At 47.1% G+C, this 15,432-nt stretch overlaps 1 long non-coding RNA gene across 1 annotated transcript; it reads left to right on the forward strand.

The window, feature by feature from the left end:
• The first annotated feature begins 1,940 nt into the window (after positions 1-1,940).
• On the forward strand, positions 1,941-5,571 carry LOC130022139 (uncharacterized). The gene is made up of 3 exons (XR_008792264.1): positions 1,941-1,976; positions 4,120-4,246; positions 5,514-5,571. It is a non-coding gene; the product is annotated as an uncharacterized LOC130022139 (long non-coding RNA).
• The last annotated feature ends 9,861 nt before the right edge of the window (positions 5,572-15,432 follow it).

Here is a 15,432-nt window from a genome sequence, read left to right on the forward strand (position 1 = left end):
TGGTACCTAGAGGGGTACCAGGGACAGAACCCAGGTCAGCCGTTGCAAGGCAAACACCCTAGCAGACTATAGGTCCAGCCTTTAAAAATAGTGATTTATTTTTGGCTAGATGCCATGCCTGGTGATGCTCAGGTGGTACTCCAAGCTCTGTGCTCGCTGATCCCTCTATGCACTGCTTGAAGACCCTGTAGGGTGATTGTAATGGAACCTGGGTTGATCGTGTGCCAAGCAAGCGCCCCCTGCTTTTATACTGGTTAATGTCCAGAAAGTTGTGAAATTAGATGTTCTTGGTTCACCTAAGTACACAACTTTATTTATTTATTTACTTATTTATTTTGTTTTTTTGGGTTACACCTGGCGATGCACAGGGGTTACTCCTGGCTCTGCACTCAGGAATTACTCCTGGCGGTGCTCAGCGGACCCTATGGGATGCTGGGAATTGAACCCGGGTCGGCTGCGTGCAAGGCAAACGCCCTATCCGCTGTGCTATCTCTCCGGCCCCTCAACATTTTTTTAAATTTTATTGATTCACCGTGAGATACAGTTACAAGCTTTCATGTCTGAGTTACAATCACACAATGATCAAACACCCATCCCTCCACCAGTGCACATTCTCCACCACCAATATCCCCAGTATACCCCCACCTTTCCCACCCTCCCACTGCCTCTATGACAGACAATATTCTCTGTACTCTCTGCTTTTGGGCATTATGATTTGCAGTGCTGATACTGAGAAATTATCATGTTTGGTCCTTTATCTACTTTCGGCACACATCTCCCATTCCGACCAGTTCCTCCAACCATCATTTTTTTTTCTTTTTGGGTCACACCCGGCGATGCTCAGGGGTTACTCCTGGCTCATGCACTCAGGAATTGCTCCTGGCGGTGCTCGAGGGACCATATGGGATGCTGGGAATGGAACCTGTGTTGGTCATGTTGGCTGCGTGCAAGGCAAACGCCCTACCCGCTGTGCTATCACTCCAGCCCCCCAACCATCATTTTCTTAGTGATCCCTTCTCTATTCCAGCTTTGCTCTCCCCGCCCGCTTGTGAGGCAGGCTTCGAACTTTGGAGCAATCTTCCTGACCCTTCTATCTACGGTCTTGTGTTATGTTATTTTATACTCCACAAATGAGAGTACATAACTTTTTTTTCCATTTATTTTACATTGTTACTACAGAGTAACAGAACTTTTTATTTTTTTTGCTTTTTGGGTCACACCCCACAATGCACAGGGGTTATTCCTGGCTTTGCACTCAGGAATCACTCCTGGCGGTGCACAGGGGACCATATGGGATGCTGGGAATCGAACCCGGGTCGTCCGCGTGCAAGGCAAACTCCCTACCCGCTGTGCTATCGCTCTGGCCCCTAACAGAACTTTTCAAATTGGATTGGTTTTGTTTTTTGAGTTTCAGCCAGCAGTGCTCCTAGCTTACTCCTGACTGTGTGCTCAGGAATCACTCCTCGTGGACTTGGGGGACCCTATGGGATGTGAGGTTCAAACCAGAGACAGCTGCGTGCAAACTAAGTGCTGTATCTGATGTGCTTTCACTCAAGCCCCAGAAACTAATTTTTATCTGTTCCTCTAGATTTCTGTTTAGATGTTATAACATTTTCTGTTAGAGTGGACCCAAGGGGCCTGAGAGGCAGCACAACAGGTCAGTGCTTGCCTTGCCTTCCCTGAGAGCAATGGTCATCCCAGATTCAAGCGCTTCTGCATCCCCTAAGGAGGAAGGAGCATCTGGCAGTGTCTTCCCTGGGTGTTTCTGTGAGCTGGTGCCCAAGCATGAAACCAGTCAGATCAGACCGTTTCTGGATCCAGTGCAGGGACTTATGGGTCAGGGTCATATGGGTTTTGCTTCTCTCTGGTGCTCACAACTCTGACTTCTCCAGGTCTTTGTCAAAGCATCCGTGGGGATCCTCAAGAATAACTACCTGAAGAAGATGCTGTTGCACCGTCTGACACTCTGTCCCCAGGTAGGAGTGACAGTGACAGTGTCTACAGTGACAGGAGCACACAGGCCTCCAGGGTGGACTGTCTGGGCGTCGTTTCAGGAAAGAGATATGGGATGTGGCTCCAGTTGGAGTGCCTGATTCTGCTGAGGCCACTTTTGTCTATTTTTTTTATTAATTTTTATTAATGAAACACCATGAGGTACAGTTGTAGACTTACAAATTTTTGTGCTTGGGTTTTGATTATACAATGATCCATCCCTCCACCAGTGCCCATTTTCCACCACCATGGATCCCGGTATCCCTCTCACCCCCTCCCCCCTATCCCACCCTGCCTCTGTGGCAGGGCATTCCCTTTTGTTCTCTCTCTCCTTTTGGGTGTTGTGGTCTGCAAAAGAGGCATTGAGTGGCAATCATGTTCGGTCCATAGTCTACTTTCAACATGCATCTCCTATCCTGGGAGGATCCTCCAAACACCCTTTATTTGGTGCTCCCTTCTCTATCTGAGCTGCCCTTTCCCCCCAGAATGCCCGGCTGGCCTCTAAGCCATGGAGTAATCCTCCTGGTACAGATCTCGGCTATTCTTGGGTATTAATCTCCTATTTTGTTACTTTATGTCCCCCAGATGAATGCAGTCTTTTTATGTCTATCCCTCTCTTTCTGATTCATTTCGCTTAGCGTGATACTTTCCATGTAGTATATCCCAGAGAGGCAAAAATGTATAGTCGAAGTGACGTCTGCACTTGTTTGTTCATTGAAGCACTCTTTACAATAGCCAGAATCTGGAAAAAACCTGAGTGCCCAAGAACAGATGACTGGTTTTTTTTTTTTTGGTGTGTGTGTGTGTGTGTGTGTGTGTGTGTGTGTGTGTGTGTGTGTGTTTGGTGTTGGGGCAACACCTAGTGGCTCTCAAGAAGGGCTCCCAGTTTAGTGGTCAATTGTCAATCCTGACAGGTCTCCAGGACCTTACTGATGACAGGCCAGTCTGACTTCTTGGGGTTTTTGCTTTTTTTTTTGTTGGATGGAGGAGTGGTTAGTGGTCGGGGCCACACCTTGTGATTCTTGGAGTTATCCACTCTGGTATTGCACCTGCAGTGTTTGGGACCATATGGGACACAGTTATCGCCACATACCCACTGTACTGTTACTCCAACCTTCTGCTTTGTTTCTTTTCATATTTTTTTTTCTTGCCACAGTGGAAGTGCTCAGGGCTTCTAAGAGAAAGAGCTTGGGCTTCACACCCGATGGGCATCACGGGCCTCAGGGTATGCTGGCCCCAGTAATGACTGCAGATCCCATAACTTGCGATTCCCTCATTTTATCCTTCCCACTCTGGAGAGCCTCACCTGCTCCCTCCGCCAAAGTCTCAGGTTCCAACGCTGCTGTGTGTTTCATTCCGGGCATGCTCCGTTCCCAAGGAGAGTGATAAGAAGTTCTCTGGGGCCAGCTTAGTTATTGTGGGTCAAGTAACTTTTACCTCCTTCTAGAGAGATTTGACCCAGCCCTGAACCGTGAGTTCAGAGTCCTGCCGGCACATATGTCCACCCACAGCTTTGACTTTCTGACTGGACATTAAGTATCCCCTTGTCATCCCTAGAACAGGAATATGGGGAGGGCTTGTGTAGTATTTTGGTCCAACCTAGTGTTGTTCTTTTTATTTTTTGCTTTTCGGTTCACACCAGTGATGCTCAGGGGGGTTACTCCTGGCCCTGCACTCAGGAATCACTCCTGGCGGTGCTTGGGGGACCATATGGGATGCCGAGGATTGAACCCAGGTCGGCTCCATGCAAGGCAAATGCCATAACCACTGTACTATCGCTCCGCTCCCCCCAGCCCCCCCAGGGTTGCTACTTTTCAGTCCTGCTGGGCATGTGCTCAGGTCTTACTCTCTGCAGTGCTCACTGGACCATTGGTGCTGGGTTTGGCTATGGGGGTGTCTGTGTAAGGCCATCACCTCCAGGAACCTTCGAGAGTGGCACCTTCACATTGCTGCAGACCTGGCTACCTTAGAGTGATTTCTTGGGCCAGTGAGCCAGGAATGTGCACGGACACTGGTTCCTCCTGAAGGGAGAGGGGAGATGTCTTGAGCCCCTCTAGTGCTGTCCTCATGGCTGAAAAAAGAGTGGTGACTGGCACTGTCTCCCGTCCCCTGTGTCTGTCTGCTCAGGATGTAGTGACCTTATCCGATGTGGCCGTGAACTTCACCCAGGAAGAGTGGACATGCCTGGATGTCTCTCAGCGAAAGCTCTACAGGGAAGTGATGCTGGAGACCTACCAGCACCTGCGGGCTGTTGGTAAGAGCTGTGTGGAGCGAACCCTGCTGACACAGACCTCCTTACACTTCTGGGGTGTGGCTGGGTCTGTGTGTTCAACAGGGGCCGTGATCTGAGTAGTTCCTTCCAGTGCTAAATCAATTTGCTTCTTGTATTACACACAGCTTCACTGTGTTTGTTTTGATTTGGCTTGGAGCTAAGTACACATTCTACCTGGCTATGTGTTAAATGATCATTTCTCGGGGTGCTCAGGGACCCTGGGGCTGCTGAGGCTTGGACCCAGTTGCCAGCTTCAAAGGTCAGAGCGTTACCTCCAGTACAATTGCACCAATTCTTCAAGTTCAAGAATTTTGTTTTATTTTGACTTGGTTTGGGGGTTTCACTGAGAATGCTCAGGGATTACTTCTGGTTGTGCTCCGGTAGCGTTATGGGTTGCAGGGGAATTAAACCCGTATTTGTGCACAGCAGGGGTGTCCTACCCACTGTAATATCTTCCCCAACACAAGTTTGTTTATTTCTTAGAGCTTCAGCCATCAGGTCTTATTATATTTCAGTGTTTGGGGTCACTTGCAGAATTTCTTGGGATAATGATACTTCAGCATGTCTCAGGGTTTGCTCCTGGACTCAGTACTCAGGTATCACTCCTGGCTGCCTCAAGGGACTGTATAGAATGTTAATGATCCAAGTGGCATTGACCTTGACCAAGGCAAATATCCACCTGATGGGCTCTGTCCAGATCTGTTGATTTTTTTTAACGTTTTTTAAAAATGGAGGGTCCTGCCATCTCTTGTCTATTTTGGGGGTTCTTTTGCTCTTGGGTTTGCTGCACTCAGTGATCACTTTTAGAGTGACTCAGGAAACTCCATATGGTGCCAGAACAGAGAAATAACTACAGAGTGGGGACAATTGTATTGCAGGAAGTTGAGGCAGGTTCAATCCCCAGCATCCCACATGGTCGCCAAGCACTTCCCTGGTGATTCTTGAGTAGAGAGTCAGGAGTGACCCCTGATCATCTCTGTTGTGGCTCTGACAAAGTTAAATACAGTGTTGGGATCTAACGCATGTCACCTATGTGTGAGACCAGGGCTATACTGTTTGCGGTATTTTCTGGTCTCTCCTACTTCACTGTTAAATGGAAACCTGGGTTCTATGTCACTGATAACCAGCAATCTGCAACATATCGGAAGTGGAGATACTGTTTCATGCCTTTTGAGAAATTTGCCTAAATGGACACATGAAATTAACCTGTTGCCTTTTCCTGGTCACTGATCCATGTCTCTGGGAGCAGGGCATTTGAAGGTGAAGCCTGTGGTGATCTCCTGGCTGGAAGGAGGAACCCTGAGGCCAAGGAGGAGATGTGTGTGTGCAGATGGGTGTCTGACAACCCTCCCTGGCTTGGCTGTTTGGCAGTGTGTGGGTGTCCTGAGCGTGTGTCAAACAAGTGACTCTGTCCAGGGGTTCGGGCTCCTGGATCCAGGTGTCTGTGCTACGCTCACATTGCTCTTTCTCCCCTTGGATTTTATTTATTTATTTATTGCTTTTTGGGTCACACCCAGCAATGCACAGGGGTTACTCCTGGCTCTGCGCTCAGGAGTTATTCCTGGCGGTGCTCAGGGGACCATATGGGATGCTGGGAATCGAACCTGGGTCGGCCGCATGTAAGGCAAACGCCCTACCCGCTGTGCTATCTCTCCAGCCCCTTCCCTTGGATTTTAAATCGCAGAATGACCATGCGCTTTGGTTTCTGCCTCTGTAGCTTTTCCTCATCTTTCATGTATGTAGAATAGTCCACGGGATTCATATTCCTTTTGATCCCCCCCCCCCCGTCTGTGCCTCACCAGCCTGGCTAGGCAGCCTCCATTGTACAGCCTCGGGTGCCCTTTCCAGGAGCAGCTGGGTTGTTCTTTGTCTTCTCTGTCCTGCCTATCTGCTCTCAGATCATTACACTGGTTGTCAAATATAGTAAGAATTTTTTACCTGTTCTTTTTTTTCTTTTTGGGTCACACCCAGCAATGCTCAGGGGTTACTCCTGGCTCATGCACTCAGGAATTGCTCCTGGCGGTGCTCAGGGGACCATATGGGATGCTGGGAATCGAACCTGTGTAGGTCATGTTGGCTGCGTGCAAGGCAAATGCCCTACCTGCTGTGCTATTGCTCCAGCCCCGACCTGTTTTTGTTTTTGGGCTCAGTGATACTCAGGGCTTTTCCTGGCATTTCTCAGGTTCCCTTTTTTTCTTTCCCTTTTTTGGGTGATACCAGGCGATGCACAGGGGTTACTCTTGGCTCTGCACTTAGGAATTACCCCTGGCAGTGCTCAGAACACTATATGGAATGCTCCAGATCGAACCAGGGTCAGCCGCGTGCAAGACAAATGCACTACCCACTGTAACATCGCTCCAGCCCCTTGGGTTACTTTTGGCAGTGCTCAGGGATCAGCCTCAATAAAGGCAAATGCGAGACCTGCTTTTCTCTCTCCAGCCCACTAAGAAAAGTTTTTGTCTTTACGTTCAAATTGTGAATCGTTGAGCCCATAACAAAGCTAGACAGGACCAGCCCTGTAGGACAGTGGGGAGGGCACTTGTCCTGTGCTCAGCTGCCCTGGTTTCAATGACGAGAATCTCGTATGGTTCCCTAGCCTTCCTGGGTCTGGTCTACAAATAAAACCCAAAAAAGCTAGTGTGTGATTGCCAAGCTCCTCATGGCGAGCCTCTAAATAGATCTTCCACGTGTGCTGCCTATTAAGCGACTTTGCATTCGACTAATACTTACCTTGTGGGTTGTGTTTGATTTCAGAACTCCACTCACAGCGTCAGGATGTTGCACGGCCACAGTTTGATTTGGGAAAGGGATCATCGAATACGAGTGAGCTGGTAAGATTCACACATTCAAAATAAGTATTTTTACTCTGGCTGGATAGCTCAGTGGACCAAGCATAGGATTAGAAAGGTGGGGGGTTCAGGTCCATCCTCCACCATGTTTACAGTCTCTGGATCTGACAGGGAGGAACTCAGAGCCTAATTCTGAGAGGAAAGGGGCTGTAGCCCCACTGGGGATAAAATCAGTAAGTTCAAAAACTAAAGGAATTTTGGGGCTGGAGCGATAGCACAGCGGGTAGGGCGTTTGCCTTGCACGCAGCCAACATGGCTGACACAGGTTCGATTCCCAGCATCTCATATGGTCCCCCGAGCACCTCCAGGAGTGATTCCTGTGTGCATGAGCCAGGAGTAACCCCTGAGCATTGCTGGGTGTGACCCAAAAAGCAAAAAAAAAAAAAAAAAAACTAAAGGAATTTCTATTTTTCACATTGGTGAAGTACTGTGGGTTGTCATTTGATAGAAAGTAAGCACAAACATCAGATTGTTTCAAATAACTGGTTGGTCGCCCCCTTTGTCATGCAGTGGGAAGGACGCTTGCTTTACCCAGGGATAGAAATCTGGGTTTCCAGCTCGTGTGGTCCCCAAGAGCCCCAGCAGCATTGGTCCCTAAGATCTGCTTGGTGTGCCCCACTGCAAAATAAATACAAACAAAACTAAAAGAACAAAAAAGCCATTGCTACAAAAGAAGAATCATCTTGTGGCCCCTGTCCTGCATCTTGGCTGTATGGAGGCAGCGTTGCCTTCAAACATGCATCCCAGGCTTCACACTGAGCTAGAACCGAACCCAGTTTTGGGCCCCTTGTATCTTCATTGGAAACTGGCGCTTAGGTTTTATACAGAGAGTGTTAATTCCACTTAATTTCTCTGTTCATTGAGATGAAAACATTCACTCAACTTACGACCCCGCACTGGTCAATTTTGCAAGTCGGCCTTGAAGAAACAGTAGATCATTTCATGGAAACCTTCTGCACATATTCGGAGTTGGATTCGTGTGTTTCAAATATCAGAAAACACAGCTGCCGTGTTGGAGTATTGTTTTAAGCTTCTGAGGTTTCATATTTGTTTGTTTTTTCTCCCATACAGGGAGCTTAGGTTCATTGAATTCCACACACACACAGTGCTCCCCAGGCACTCCCAATTCCGTCATGCTTTTTTCACATGGGAATTAATTGGCCCCGATAAAATATTTCCTCCTGGGTATCCATCATATGTGCTTGACTTAAGCCTCCATTGTACTTTGTTCCTAATGCCCCAAAAGGCGGGTGACAGCAAGGGACTTGGATGGACCCAAGCAAGCATTAAGCTACCTGGTTTCAGAAAGGGACAACCTAAACACCGTAAGTAGTATAATAAATCAAGAGCACGGTCATGGAACAAACTCTTACTTGACCCAAAAAGAAGTAACTGAATAAGGAGCCTGTTGGTATTAGGAAAAACTAACCTGGCGTGAGAAATGTAAAGTGTGAAATATAGCGAGATGTGCCCAGGAAAAGCCACCCTTTTAGCTTGATCTAGGGTATAGATAAAAGCCTAAATCACTTACTGGGTACATGCAAAATAACTAGAAATGTTATTTAAAAAAGTAAATTTAATACATTTGTTTAAATGGGTGGGTTGGAGTGATAGCACAGCGGGTAGGGCATTTGCCTTGCACGCAGTCAACATGGCCAACCCAGGTTCAGTTCCTCCGTCCCTCTCAGAGAGCCTGGCAAGCCACCGAGAGTATCTCACCTGCATGGCAAAGCCTGGCAAGCTCCCAATGATGTATTCGATATGCCAAACACAGTAACAAGTGTCACAATGGAGACGTTACTCGGCCCGCTTGAGCAAATCGATGAACAATGGGGGGGGGGGGGGGGGACAGTGACAGTGACAGTTTAAATGGATTACTAGCAAAGGAAAGGAGAGAGCAATACACCCTTGGATGGAATGCCACCCTTGGGCAGATCTCTGAGGAGGAATCTAGAGTGGATTGTAGAGTGCTGGAGTCCTCAGATATTATTCTGCCCTTGGGTGCATGTCCTAGAGGAACTTCCCCTAAAGTTTCTTTACCTGTGTGCATTGTTTATGGTAATGTTCCAACACATGTATAATTGCTGCCCAGTAAACCTTCATGATTTCTCTAATTAACGCTATGATAGGAATAAACGACCCCTGAATTACCAACCAGCCATGGCCCCATTTATTCCTCTAAATGTGGGTTAATGGGCACTCATTGGCCCAGAACATACCAAGGGGCCACAGGACACCACGGGACGGTGAATCAGGATATGACACTGCCTGGCTGAATTGTTTTAGACATGGAGATTTGATGGAATAGAGCAATAATTGGAATCCTTCTCTGCTTTTCTGCAGGGAAGCAGCCAGTCCCAGTGGAATGCCTCTGATCCTGTGCACTGTGACAAATTCTCGAGTGAGCAATCCTGTCTTCATCCCCTTGGGGATGCTGAGACAGGCAGGATGTCCTCTGAGGGTGATTGGAAGGAAGAGAGCGACCTCGCTCCAAAAAAGCCCTTCCCTGGGAGAAGCTCCTCACAGTATGTTCTGCACAGGCCTCAAGCACAAACCCCCCCAGTTGCTCAGCCCATGGACTGTGGGAGAGGAGCACTGTTTATAGTGAGTCCTTCAGGCCGACAGGCCCACAAGCAAATTAATGATGTACTGAACCTGTCCAAGTGTAAGAATTGTGGGGGAGCCTTCCCATGTTCTCAGCACCATGGTATTCCTTTAGAAATCCTCAGTGGACAGAAATTCCAGGAATGTCAGCCGCGTGGACAAAAGTTGAGTCAAAAGTTACCCTGTCCTGACCATAATTATATAAAAGCAGGAGACAAACTACATTCATGTGAAGAATGTGGGAAGGCCTTCCATCGATCCTTATACCTTATTAGACATAGGAGAATTCACAATGGAGAGAAACCTTATGTCTGTAAGGAATGTGGGAAGGCCTTTTCTGAATCTGGGCAACTTACTAAGCACAGGAAAATTCATAGTGAAGAGAAACCTCATAAATGTCAGAAATGTGGGAAGGCCTACTCTCATTTAGGGAACCTTTCCAGGCACAGGAAAAGTCACACTGTAGAGAAACCTTACATATGTAAGGAATGTGGGGAGGCCTTTTCTGAATCTGGGCAACTTACTACGCACAGGAATATTCATAGTAAAGAGAAACCTCCTAAATGTCAGGAATGTGGGAAGGCCAACTCTCATTCAGGGGACCTTTCTAAGCACAGGAAAATTCATACTGGAGAGAAGCCTTATATATGTAAGGAATGTGGAAAGTCTTTTGTTTATTCTGCAAGCCTTGCTACTCATACAAGAATTCACAGTGGAAAGGAACCTTATGTTTGTAAGGAATGTGGAGAAGCTTTTACTCAGTCATGGTACCTTGCTAAGCACAGGGGAATTCATGGTCTAGAGAAACCTCATCAATGTCAGACATGTGGGAAGGCCTTCCTTCTGCGCTCTGGCCTTACTAGACATAAGAAAATTCATAGTGAAGAGAAGCCTCATCAGTGTCAGACGTGTGGGAAGGCCTTCCCTCTGCTCTCTGGCCTTACTAGACATAAGAAAATTCATAGTGAAGAGAAGCCTCATCAATGTCAGACATGTGGGAAGGCCTTCACTCTACGCCCTGACCTTACTGTGCATGTGAGAATTCATACTGGAGAGAAACCATATGTATGTCAGGAATGTGGAAAGGCCTTTAATAAATCCTCAAAACTTTCTCTACATAGGAGACTTCACACTGGAGAAAAACCATACGTATGTAAGGAATGTGGAATGGGCTTCACATTCTCATCAGCCCTTAGGAGACATAGAAAAATTCATAACTTGGATGACTTGATCTAATGACAGTCCCGATGGTCAGAACAGGACCATTCATTACATCAAGTTTTCTTTGGACAGTGGGATCTGGAGTGCTACAAAAGTACAGCCAAGAAGGTCATATTCCTGGGTCCATGGGACAACCTTTCCATGAGATCAGTTATATAAGGAAAAGCCACATGCTGACTATCACCCGGGGGCAGCCATGCCAGTTGCCTTGTGCTTAGACTTCCATGTATTTTAACTTGTAAATAATGAGTCTTGGTGATGGAAGCAGGAGGAAGGTGACTAAATAAACAGGTGAAAATATGCCCCTTGCTCAGAACTGTCATGGCTCACCACTATAGTATTGTTTGCTCTCACTCTGGCTTGGCCCAGACAAACAGGCTTGCAGAAATTATGGCAGAGATCAACCATGATGCTGCAGTGAATCCTTTGAAAGTGGAAAAATGAGCAAGCCTTCATTTTCCATGGCTTTCTGTGTTATGTTTTGGGGAGCCATGCCGCATGGGTTCAGGCCCTACTGTTGGCCCTGGATGTCACAGGATACTTATGGGGGCTCAGAATCTAGGTCAGCCTTGTACAAGCAAGTACTATGTCTTCTGTATCATTTCTACACTTCTTGTATACATATATTTGCTAATTTACATGTATGCTGAAGATTAATACATTAAGTATCTAATGAAAGTTGTCCTGGTAAGGCCCTTGAATAGGGTAGATTGGAGACAGTTGAAAAGAACTTTATTGTGCACAGACAGACATTTTTTTTTTTTTGCTTTTAGGGTCACACCCGGTGATGCTCGGGGTTACTCCTGACTTTGCACCCAGGAATTACTCCTGGTGGTGATGGGGGGAACATCTGGGATGCTGGGAATTGAACCCAGGTTGGCCATGTGTAAGGGGTAATTCCTGAGTGTAGAGCCAGGAGTAACCCCTGTGTGTGTCACTGGGTGTGACCAAAAAAAAGGATAAAAATTATTTAGATTGTCCAAAAGTCCACATAAGTCTATAAAGTGACCAGTATGTTTTGCTGTCCATTAGCTAAATGTATGCCTGCATTGTTAGGATTCTCAATACCCTGGGATTTGTTTACTGAACGATACTTTGGGGGGAAGGGCATACCTGTCAGTGATTACGTATTACTCGTGGTGCTGCTCGGGGCACCATTTATCATACCAGGGACGGACTCCAGGTGACCCAGATCAATGCAAGTGTCAAGCTTCTAGACAATCCCTCCTCCTGGTATAGAATCTGATTTAAATTGTTTCTGAAACTGCCACATGGGGTGTTCACTGTAGGTGAGAGTTCATTGATCTCATGTTGTTATGGGGTAGTGCATTGACCAGACAGTGCTCTCTGATGTTCTTACCAGCCTCTGCTCCTGTTCCAGTGTCTGTCCAGCTTTTTGGGCTGCTTGGCCAGTTCCTCACTGCATCTCCAGGGCTGGCTCGGAGTCACTGCTTTCACCCCATCTCAATTGATGACTTCCCCGAGAAACTCATTGTCCCCTGCCGCATCCACTCCCTACCTCCCTGTTTTACCTTGAGTCAGCCGGCAGGTGTTTTTCCTTTTGACACCTGTGTGAAAGCATTGGTTTAACTGAGCAGTTTTCCATCAGGCCTTCTTCCCTCAGCCCCCACTGTGTGATCAACCATTCCAGCAGCAGCCTCTACACTCCTTTATCTGAACCGATTCCAGTTGCATCACAGATGCACCTGGTTGGTCAAAAACCTTCTCTCGGGGCTGGAGTGATAGCACAGCGGGTAGGGCGTTTGCCTTGCACGCGGCCAACCCGGGTTCGAATCCCAGCATCCCATATGGTCCCCCGAGCACCGCCAGGAGTAATTCCTGAGTGCAAAGCCAGGAGTAACCCCTGAGCACTGCCATGTGTGACCCAAAAAGAAAAAAAATTTCTCTCAGCACCTAGAGCCTGGCCCATTGAGAGCCTTGTAGAAAAGGAAGTGACAACACACACAGGCCTGTGATTACCTGACTGGATGGAGGAGCCCTGAGACCAGGTAGGAGGGACTTTTGCAGGTGAGGGTCTGAGGGCTTTCCCTGGCTCGGGACCTGGGTAGTGTATGAGGCCTTTGTGCCCTGCTGACCCCAGGCCCCTAGGGCTCCCGATCCAGATTTTTGCACCCCACTCACTCTCCCCTTTGCTACCTTGTGCTTTGCTTTCTTCATTTTGCTCCATTTTTCATCTGTTATGCATCCATGAGATTTGGGACCCTTGTTCCCAGTCTTTCCCTTACTGCTAGCTGCTTCCTGCAGTGTCAGGGTACCCTTTTCAGGAGCAGCTGAACCCCCACCCGCCCTCTCTGTCACCAGGCTTGTCTGTGCCGTCACATCATGAGCATGATTTTGAGTATATTAATACTTTTTTTTTTCGCTTTTTGGGTCACACCCGGCGATGCTCAGGGGTTACTCCTGGCTCATGCACTCAGGAATTACTCCTGGCGGTGCTCAGGGGACCATATGGGATGCTGGGAATCAAACCTGTGTTGGCCATGTTGACTGCATGCAAGGCAAACGCCCTACCCGCTGTGCTATCGCTCCAGCCCCCCAATACATTTTTCTCCCGTTGGCCTGGTGTTGCTTTGGGCCATTCCCGGTTGTCGGGGGTTCTTTTTGGGCACTGCTCAGCGATCAGCCCCTGTCATACTTATGCAAGGAAGAAGTGCTAACTGCTGTTCTCTCTCTGACATGCTAAGGAATATTCTTCCACCTTTATGTTAAAAAGTGAATGAGTGTGCCCATAACAAAGCTAGAAGTACAACGGTGTGGGCGCTTGTCTTACAAGTGACCGATCAGGATTTGATCCACAGCATCCCAAATATCACTGGGTCGGGTCAAATAAAAAACGCAGAAAGCTAGTTTGGGGATTTCTAAGCTCCTCCATGATCCTTCCAAAGGATCTGTGGGCCTGTTGGGACTGTGAGAATCATGGAGATGTCCTTCATCTGCTCTGAACATTAAACCAGATGCCACTCAATTCACTCTTTTTTGCTTTCTGGATCACACCCGGCAATGCACAGGGGTTACTCCTGGCTCTGCACTCAGGAATCACTCCTGGCAGTGCTCAGGGGATCATGTGGGATGCTGGGAATCGAATCTGGGTCGGCTGCGTGCAAGGCAAACGCCCTACCCGCTTTGCTATCTCTCCAGCCCCTCAATTCACTCTTATTTTGCTTTTGTGGTTGGTTTCAGAACTCAAACCACAGGTTCAGGATTTGCTGCGATTCAACTTGCATTACTGCGTGTGGTCACCAAACACCAGTGAGTTGGTAAGATTCACACATTCAAAATAAATAATTATGCCATCGGGATAGCTCAGTGGGGCAAGCATGTGATTTGAAAGACGGGAACCATCCACCATCCCTGCCACCACATGTATGGTCTCTGAGCACTGAAGGGAGCAAATCCAGAGCCTAGTGCTGCGAATAGAGGGTCCTTTGGGTGGCAGCACCTTTCTTTGGGTGCTGACTTTTCATATCAAAGAAATGCTGTCACCTGGGATGTCAGGGCTCCCATATCATCAGATTCTGTATGGGCCCTCAAATGTGGGATCACAACCCGAAACCACCAAGATGTAAAGAGAATTAAATTTGGACGAGTGTATTCAAAACCGCTGATGGTCTGTTCTAGGCAAGAGCAGCAGCCTTCAGCAAAAGTACAGGCTTTTGGTTAGGAAAAGCCACATCCAGGCGTACCTGTCATTTTTTTAAAATGATTTATTTATTGCTTTTTGGGTCACACCCAGCAATACACAGGGGTTACTCCTGGCTTTGCACTCAGGAATTACTCCTGGCAGTGCTCAGGAGATCATATGGGATGCTGGGAATCGAACCTGGGTTGGCCACGTGCAAGGCAAACACCCTACCCACTATACTATCACTCCAGCCCCATACCTGTCATTTTTAAGCACCTACAAATTTAGTTTACTCACCAGGCCCATATCCTGGCACCTGTAAGCACAATAAAGCAAGCATTGTTACAAAGAAAAAGTGATTACACAAAGCACTCAACAATTAGATTTTTAATCACCTCATTTTGGGGGACCCTAACTCATGGTTTCTGTTTGCACTCTGTGATGAGCTGAGTCCTCAGTGGAGCAGTTACAATAAATTCAGTATATTTATGGAATAATTCTGCTAACAAAAATAAAGCTTCTAAACTTAACGTCATATTCTTACTTGATCACTTGATCCCCCATTATTCATCGGTTTACTCGAGAGGGTGCCAGTAACGTCTCCATTCATCTTAATTAATTACTTATTATTACTTATTATTCATCTTAATTAATTCTTACTATAACACATCAAATCATCATAGCTAAACAACATATCTGGAAAAGAGACTTTCTCCTGCACAACTGCAATATAGTTGTTCTTACCCATTGATTCAAATTTCATTCTTTGAAGAATTTCATTCTTGCTGGATACTCTTGTATTAAACTACTAAACTAAATTATTAAACTAAATTATTAAAAAGACCTCTCAG

Source organism: Sorex fumeus, unplaced genomic scaffold (assembly GCF_029834395.1).
Source record: "Sorex fumeus unplaced genomic scaffold, SorFum_2.1 ptg000019l, whole genome shotgun sequence".
In the NCBI taxonomy this organism is placed as follows: domain Eukaryota; kingdom Metazoa; phylum Chordata; class Mammalia; order Eulipotyphla; family Soricidae; genus Sorex; species Sorex fumeus.